The 9,436-nt window shown below is 38.4% G+C and overlaps 1 protein-coding gene across 1 annotated transcript in view; it reads left to right on the top strand.

Moving 5' to 3' along the window:
- Window positions 1–5,860: 5,860 nt before the first annotated feature.
- Window positions 5,861–9,436, top strand: part of sema3b (sema domain, immunoglobulin domain (Ig), short basic domain, secreted, (semaphorin) 3B) — a 47,508-nt gene continuing 43,932 nt past the window's right edge. Inside the window, exon 1 of the mRNA XM_046870593.1 lies at window positions 5,861–6,446. The gene's annotated coding sequence lies outside the window, so the exon portion shown is untranslated. The remainder of the gene's footprint in view (window positions 6,447–9,436) is intronic.

Raw genomic sequence — 9,436 nt, 5'->3', positions numbered from 1 at the left:
GTTCCTCCGGAACCCTGGTGCTACACTAAACATCACCAAACAAAACAACATAGAGCTACAACACAAGCTACATAAAGTGCATCAAATGCAACCTAGTGCAAACAGTGCAGACAGACAGTGCAGACAGACGACACAAGACAAGACACAAAACCCAATATAGCGCCGACCAGTAAACCTACTGTATACTTGATTATACAGTACTGTACAAGAAGACTGTAAAAACTATACAAACTAAAAACTTTATCCCAGAAGTGAGTATAAACAGAACAATGTAGTGCAAAAAATACAGCAGCAGTCAAAGGTGCAAAGAACAGCATGTAAACAGTATAATACATTGATAATGATAAATGTGCAAGAAACAGCAGTTAAGAGTGTGGTACAATCATTAGTGGTACATCATTAGGTCATGTGTGGTTTACATGACCTAATGATGTCTAAGAGACCAACATTGTCCTGCCCATAACTTTACAAAATGTAAATGTAAAGTTATATAATGTACTGTATTTAGACATTTAAATGACCATGATGGTTTAATGAATATGCAAATTACCCCAAGAAATCTGAGTGAATTCAAATATTTCTGGAAAAATATAGTCTTGAGCATTCATTAGCTATTTTCACTGTAAATAAAAATTGGCTAAGGTCAAGGGTCATTTGGGCAAATCAATACTGATTAGACAGATTTTGGCATATCAGTTGGGTAGACTCACATCTATCCTTCATCACACTTGCATGTAGGTATCCCTGAGTGTGTGTGAATAATTAGCAGAATTTGGCTTCTTCTTCATCTTTCGGCTGCTCCCATTAGGGGTCGCCACAGCAGATCATCCATCTCCATACTATTCTGTCCTCTACATCTGCCTCTTTCAAACAAACTACCTGCATGTCCTCCCTCACTGCATCCATAAACCTTCTATTTGGCCTTCTTCTTTTCCTCATTCTTCCCCATGTCCCTCCTCTGCATATGTCCAAAATATCTCAATCAGGCCTCTCACTTTGTCCCCAAAGCATCCTACATGTGCTGTCCCTCTAATAAACTCATTTCTAATTCTGTCCATCCTCGTCATTCCCAATAAATATCTAAAATAAACTTTCCCTTTCAATCTTTGCAGATTCCCTTCTATCACAAATTACTTCTGCTACTCTTCTTCACCCACTCCACCCTGCCTGCACTCTTTTCTTAACTTCTCTGACACACTCTTCATTACTTTGCACTGTTGATCCCAGGTACCTGAACTCCTCCACCTTCTCCACCTCTTCTCCCTGCAACCACACCACTCCACTGACCTCCCTCTCATTCATACATGTACTATGTCTTACTCCTACTGACTTTCATTCCCCTTCTCTCCAGCATAAACCTCCACCTGTCCAGGCTCTTCCCAACCTGCTCCTTACTCTCACCACAAATCACAATATCATCTGCAAACATCATAGTCAATAGAGACTCTTGTCTGACCTCGTCCATCAACCTCTCAACACTGCAAACAGGAAAGAGCTCAGAGCCGATCCTTGATGCAGTCCAACCTCCACATTAAACCAGCCTGTCGTTCCTACTGCACACTTCACTGCTGTCACACTGTCCTCATACAGTTCCTGCATACTTCTCTGACACACCAGACTTCCGCATACAATACTACAACTCCTCTCTCGCCACCCTGTCGTACGCTTTCTCTAAATTCACAAACACACAATGCAACTCCTTCTGACTTTCTCTATTCTTCTTCATCAACATTTTTAAAGGAAATATTGCATCTGTGGTGCTCTTCCTCGGCATTAAACATGTAAACTGTTGCTCACAGATAGTCCCCTCTTTTCTCAGCCTGGCTTCCACTACTCTTTCCCATAACTTAATGATGTGACTGATCAACTTTATTTCCCTGTAGTTACTGCAGGTCTGCACATCTCCCTTATTCTTAAAAATCGGTACCAGCACACTCCTTCTCTATTCCTCAGGCATCTTCTCACTATCCAGAATCTTGTTAAACAATCTTGTCAAAAACTCCACTGCCATCTCTCCTAAACATCTCCATGCTTCTACCGGTATGTCATCTGGTCCAACCGACTCGCCACTCTTCATCCTTTTAATCACTGCTCTCACTTTCTCCTATCCACTTCCTGTTTCACCATCTTCACATCATCCAAACTTTTCTCTCTCTTATTTTACTCATTCATCAGCTGCTTCCATCTTCTCAACACACTCTCCTCATTAGTCAACACATTTCCATCTCCATCCTTTATTGCTGTAACTTGCAGCACATCCTTTCCAGGGTGGTCTCTCTGCCTGGCCAATCAGTAAAATCCTTTTCTTTTTCCTTAGTGTCCAACTTCTCATACATCTCCTCATATGACTTTTCCTTGGCTTTCGCCACATCATTCTTTACCTGCTGCCACATCTCCTCATACTCCTGCCTATTTTTCTCATCTTTATGTCAATCCCAATTCTATTTTGCCATCCACTTTCTCCTTATGCTCTCCTGCACTTCCCCTACAGACTTTTCACACTACAGTCTTCCTCCTTTAGTTTCCACCATCTTATTCTTTATTCAGTCCTAAATCTCCTCCTCTTATTCTTCACCTCCAAAACCATTCTACAGACCACCAGCCGATGCTGTCTAGCTACACTATCCCCTGCCAACACCTTACAGTCTCCAATCTCCTTCAGGTTGCATCTCCTACATAGAACATTGTCCACCTGTGTGCACCTTTTTCATCTCTTATATCCTATGATCCTCCTTCTTCTTAAAATAAGTATTTACGACTGCCATTTCCATTCTTTTAACAATTTTTGCCTCGACCAATTCGGTATGAAACTCTGATTTGTGATCCGCATATTTGATTTTGATGTTTAATGCTGGATGCCCTTCCTAACACAACCCTCCCAATTTATTCGGACTTGGGACCGGCACTAAGAGTGCACTGGCTTGTGCAACTCTAATAGCTGTGTTTGAAGGCTGTAATTCCTTTGCAGATTTAGATTGATCAGAGAGCAAAAGTGTGTGTGTGTGTGTGTGTGTGTGTGTGTGTGTGTGTGTGTGTGTGAGAGAGACAGAGGCAGAGGCAGAGGCAGAGGGAGTTATGTAAAATCAGTATGTGATGTTTTCCCATAATGAGGCCACAGATGAGGACTGCAGTAAGAAGTGTCTGATTACAACGGGGTGTGTATGTGTAACTCAGGAGCAGTGTTATGCGATTAGTTATTAAACTGATAAAGCGTTGTGTGTGTGTGTGTGTGTGTGTGTGTGTGTGTGTGTGTGTGTGTGTGTGTGTGTGTGTGTGAGACACTTTAGGCAGACTTGACTCTTTTAACTTCTGCTAAACTGTTTTCTCTAAATTGTGATGTCACTGTACTGTTTTATTGACAAAAATATGAAACAACTATTGTGACCAAGACCTGGATGCTGTTAAGGCAATAACAGGCAAATAATTATATCTTAGTATGATTGCTATGTGCTTTTTAAACATCGCCTTCCACATTAAGTCCCCAATTGCTGTTATAATAACCTCCACTCTTCTAGGAAGATGCTCCACTAGATTTTAGAGTGTGCTTGAGGAGAGTTGTGCTCATTCGGCCACAAGGGAATCAGTAATGTTGGGTACTGATGTAGGGTGATGAGGCCTGAGTTGCAGTCAGCATTTTAAATGAGGCCAAAGGTGTTCAATAGGGTTGAGGTCAGAGCTCAGTAGCAGGCCACTTAAAATTTTCCACTCTAATTGATTCAAATCATATTTCCCTATAGATTACTTTGTGCATAGGACTATTGTCCTCCTGGAACAGGTTTGGGTGTCCTGGTTGTGGGCCTCCAACCTTGTGGTAATAGCTTTGGAAATAACCACATCTGATTGAAAAATTCAGGTGCCTCATTACTTTTGTCATTACTCTTTTTTTAAAGTCCCTGTCTGTATTTTAATCTGCAGATAGTCCAAAGCAGAAGGGGAAGGAGGTGTGACATGGCGGTTCACATGTACTTGTGTGTAATGCATAACAAGGGTGTGGATTATAAACTGATGATGCCATTAGGTGTCCAAGACAATAATTTATCCTGGTCAAAGTATCAAATAACGTGGCTTGGGAAACCCACACAAACACACACACAATCAGAGAGTTTCCTTGGAGGTTGTCCATTAGTGGCACCACATCATTGCCGGTATGAATCATTAAGAGCTGGCTGACGTGATTGTTGAGTACTGGATGGTGCAAGAGTGAAGCACAGAAGTGTTTAGGAATTGAGATTAGGTTTTACAGTGTGCAGTGTGAAGGGTTCAAAAGTCAACTTACACTAGGGGTAGAAAGCCATTTAGCATTAAATCATTTATTGTATTACATAATTTAACATAATGTAATACATGCAGTGTATATTTTTTGTTCTTATTGGTTTAGAATTATGAATCTATTTATTGATTGTAAATAATAGTTTAAAGAATTTGTAGGATTCCCTGTGCTCATAGGTCTTTAATATATTGACATAGAGCCAAAGGTATGTGCTATCTTCTTCTTCTTCTTCTTCTTCTTCTTCTTATTATTATTATTATTATTATTATTATTATTATTATTATTTCTAAAATTATCACTATTATTTTATATAATATTATTATTATTAAATGGCATTACAAGTTATAGGTCATAAATATAAAACGTACCCAAAAACTTTCATTTCAAACATGTAATGCTTAATTTATGTTTCGCTTAATGTTTTTTCGTTTTCTTTTTTTGCATATAAAAATTATGCATCCAAGAGTATACATATTTCAGGTTTCTGCTGTCTATTTTGGCAAAAAAAAAATTCAGGCCTCTTAAAAAATACTTAAAACGTATTTAAAACCTGTTAAAAACTGTATAGACTTTTCCATAGAAAAATGGAAGTAAATTGTCAAATCACGTTGGTAGACTTGTTGAGTGTTGTATTACAAACAAGATTTAAAAAATTATTAATAAAGATTAAAACTTATCCAATGTGTTCTAACTTATAGATTTATTTCATCACAGTGCTCTGTCAGTTTAAAAAGGGGGTGTAAGATCTTATTATAACCAGAGTATATATCAATTGCGATTAATACATTTCAATCATACTGATTGTTTTTTGTTTAGAGATTAAAGCAGCATAATGCATTCTTGGATTTTGCAAAGTGTGTAACCACATTAAATAAATAAGTATTTTATTTCTACGGTGCAACATGTGAGGCATATGAAATCAATAAAATATGTATGATTACTATCCTTATGTTTGAGGTCCACCTTGCATTTATCTAACAAATGCTAGAAAGATTCATTGGTCGATGTGTGCAAAATGACGTGTGTGTTTTATATGTGTGTATTTGTGTATGTATCTGCACATGCGCCTTGAGAATGCATTCAAGTAAATGATTAACTCTGTGCTTGAATCGAACCATCTATTAAACAGTCGTTCACAGGTTGTGGATATCGGGTTAACACACACACACACACACACACACACACACACACACACACACGCACACACATGCACACAAGCATTTAAAAAAGTGTGGTGTTACTTAGGTACCATATAGAAGACAACTGCCGGTATTAGCAGAATGTTCTACATTTAACACCCATACGCACAAACACAGATTCACACACAAACATATGGAAGTTCAGCATCCCAGGCCTGCACTGAAAGAGAAAGAAAGAGAGAGAGAGAGAGAGAGAGAGAGAGAGAGAGAGAGAGAGATGCAGTCATTCACTTTAGTCCAGTCTCCACCCAGAGCAGCCTGCCATCGAAGAAGGAGTGGCCCAAAGAAGGAGGGGTGGAAGTGTGAAAGGGAGGGAGAGTGGGAGGAATGGAGAGAGAGAGAGAGAGAGAGAGAGAGAGAGAGAGAGAGAGAGCAGGAGTGCTCTGCAGTAGCAGGGACCAAGTCAGACGGCGCAAGAGCCAAAGTAGAGTCAGACGTGGCGACAGAGGAGTCTAATGCACCCAATACATCAAGTGGTGCACAAAGAACTGGGGACTCAGAACAACAACAACAAAAACTGAAAAACTAGATATTGCTATTGAGAAAGAAAAAAAAAAGTGCAGTGCGTGGGACCATTCATTTCTGGGACAGAAAAAAAGAAAGAAGCAAGAAGGAACAATAAGACGTGTTTTCCAGAAGGACCCTTGGAATTCTGCACTTTTACACACACATATATATATATATATACACACACACACACACACACACACACACACACACACACACACACACAGACACACACACACAGAGTACAGCAGCAGTTGAGTGCTATCTCAATTCTTTCATACACCTCTTAAATAGTGAGAGGAAGAGTGTGTGAGGGAGAGAGAGCCTGTCGTTCCCCTGGAGTCTACGGGACCATGGCACCTGTCAGAAACGCAGCGGCACTCGGCTGAGGACACACACACACACACAAACACACAATCACTGACTCACTTGCTCATTCATACTTCCTGTGAAAGATTAGCAGTACAAAGGTGAGAAAGGATTTTATTGGTTCCTTCTAGAATAGCTGTATGTGTGTGTGTGTGTGTGTGTGTGTGTGTGTGTGTGTGTGTGTGTGTGTGTGATTCTCTATTGAATTGTACTATTAAATGTAAATGAACTATTGAATTGTATTTCAGAAAATTCATATGGTCTCAGAAAAATAGAAAATCTGAAAACACACACACACACACACACACACACACACACACACACACACACACACACCTGTAAATATGTAAACATATAATACTTCTTCACATTATTAAAAACTACACTGAAGAGGGCAGAGTTATTGAGATTATGAGAGTGGGCATCTGAAATGTGGAACCATCTGTTTTTTTTTTTTTTGGCTTGTATGCAGTCAATGTGTTTCTTTTTTCTCTGAAACAGGTACACACTTTTCCTCTTACCTGCATTCCCTATTTTATTTGACACACAATGTTCTATCTTTGCACTTTTTTCTTCACTTCATGTGGTGTGAGATCTGTTGTGTGCGTGAGTATGTGTTATGCATCCCGTGCTTCTATAGTTTGTCCAGAGATGTCCCTTTAACTCCATACTGGGACACAGACACAATGCCTGTGTGGACAAATAAGAGTGAGAGAGGGATAAAGAGAGAAGTGTGTGTTTATGTCTGTGTGAATGGAGAGAGAAAGAGATAGTGTGCAGTAAATCTGGGATCTCTCTCAAGTTGTATTGTCTGAAATATTTACTCTTTTCTGCCAGGGTGATATTGACTTTTCTTTATCGCAACAGGAGAACGAGAAAAAAACAAGTGAAAGTCGTTCTCGTGTCTGCGCAAAAATCAAAAGGCTGTCATCATCAAAATTTGATACGTTTTTAATGAAATATATGACAGATTACTGACATGAGGAACTGCATTCCAAGAGCTCGTAGTAGTTTATGTTATAACTACTTTTTTGTTTACCCTAGTGCTGTTGAATACTTCAATCTGATTGGCCAAACTTATCTATCTATCTATCTATCTATCTATCTATCTATCTGTCTGTCTGTCTGTCTGTCTGTCTGTCTGTCTATCTATCTATCTATCTATCTATCTATCTATCTATCTATCTATCACTGTATTATTATTATTATTTATTATTTACTAACAAAGCAAAACATTATCATAATGATATGGTGAAGCTTTATGGAAGGAGTCTCCAGTTTTAGTGTCAGTTACAGAAGAAACTTCATGACAAACCATTATTAGTTATGGAGAAACAATAATAGAGAAGGAAAGACCATTTATAGCTGCTATAATATTAGTATAAACAGAAAGTAACTTGTCTCCATTGCATTAAATGTAACTATTTATTGAATAATTAATTTATGAGTAATTGAATGCTGTTGTGTAAGAGGGAAAACACTTGAGGAAATGGTGGTACAGGAAAAACATTATCACTTTAGATATGGTGAAGCTTAATGGAAGGAATTTCTAGTAATAGTCTCAGTTACAGGAGAACCTTCATGGAAAAGAATTATTATTATGTTTTTTTTATTTTATTATAATTATTTTGTATTTATTAACTTAAAAGAGATAGAGAATTAGAAAAACTGAAGAAGGAAAGACCATTTATAGCTGCTATAATATTTGTAAGAACATAAAGTAGCCTGTCTCCATAACACCAAAAGTAACTATTTATTAATAAATTATTTTTTGGATATTTGAATGCTGTGGTCTACGAGGGATAAAACACTTAGGAAGTTGTGGTACAGGAAAATAGTCAAATTCAGAGCAACTGTGTGTACATAGTAACCTCATGACACCACCATGTCTACTGTTCCCCTAACCGTATGCCACATTGTGTGTTATTCCTCATATTTTGTAAAGGTTTAAGGAGAAAGTAAGCATGGGTTGTCATTGACACAAATACACACATTGGTTGATTTTAGTTTATGGTTTACTTCTTTTTTTTTTATTTAATCTAATTACAAATGTTTCACACAAATATTTCTTTTTTCAAAACCCCTTAGACGTTTACTTCCTCTGTATATTTTATTAATAGCTTTTCTGTTCTTTTCTCTGGAAAAAAGTGTCAAATTGATGCCTGGTGACTTCACATGCGCCAAAGATGAGGCTGGTAGATTGATTTACAAAAAAAATGCTGGACTACTCCTTTAAAACATACACACATGCTCACACACAGAGGCCTTTGCCTGAGACAGTATGACTTTGTCCTTTCAGTCTCTCCACTTAAATAACATGGCATTCTTTTACTGGCTATAAACACAGCTGACTGTGTGTACGCTTAATTACTATTTTTCTGGCTGCATTGCATGAAGTGCTTGATGGTGGACACGTGTGTGTGTGTGTCAGTGGGTGTATGCATGTGTTTAGAGGCATGTGTGTATGTGTTATGTGCTAAATGCTAAAATAACTCAGTTAAGCTAATTGCAGAGTGGTGCATGGTGAACAAAAGCTCAGTGTGTGTAAAGAAGGATGAGAGCAGAATCCGGGTGTGTGCTCCTGACTTCATTCTGCCTTCTGTAATCAAAAAGCACTGTTTCTTCTACTTGCCTTTAGTGTTAATTATTGTTTGGAGTGCTTTATAATGACTGCTAATTGATTTTAATGTGGCCATAAGTTGTGAAGGAGCTGTGTTGAGTTTGAAACTATAGCTCTAAAAGTTCTTGTATTGTGTGTGTGTTGGAGCGAATCAACACACTGTTCTTTTACCTTTAAACTTTACAACATGGCCATTGCTAGAGTCATCACTTTGTTCTTCAAAAATCAGTGCAGTCCTTCCATAGATTAATAGAAGCAGTCTGGCTGCTGGACTTGGTCTGTAGGTGTGTATGATGAGTGTGTGAGTGTATCAGTGTGTGTTTGTGTTAGGATTTGCCAAGAGTGTGTTTTCTACATTGAGCTTTAGTTAGTGGTTATAAACGTTCACTCTGAGCTTTTGGAACAGAGTTTGCTAGTACAGCTGCAAAGCACATGATGGACATATACACACACACACACACACACACACAC

Source organism: Silurus meridionalis, chromosome 17 (genome assembly GCF_014805685.1).
Source record: "Silurus meridionalis isolate SWU-2019-XX chromosome 17, ASM1480568v1, whole genome shotgun sequence".
NCBI classification, from domain to species: Eukaryota; Metazoa; Chordata; class Actinopteri; order Siluriformes; family Siluridae; genus Silurus; species Silurus meridionalis.
This window is presented reverse-complemented; position numbering and strand designations above follow the sequence as displayed.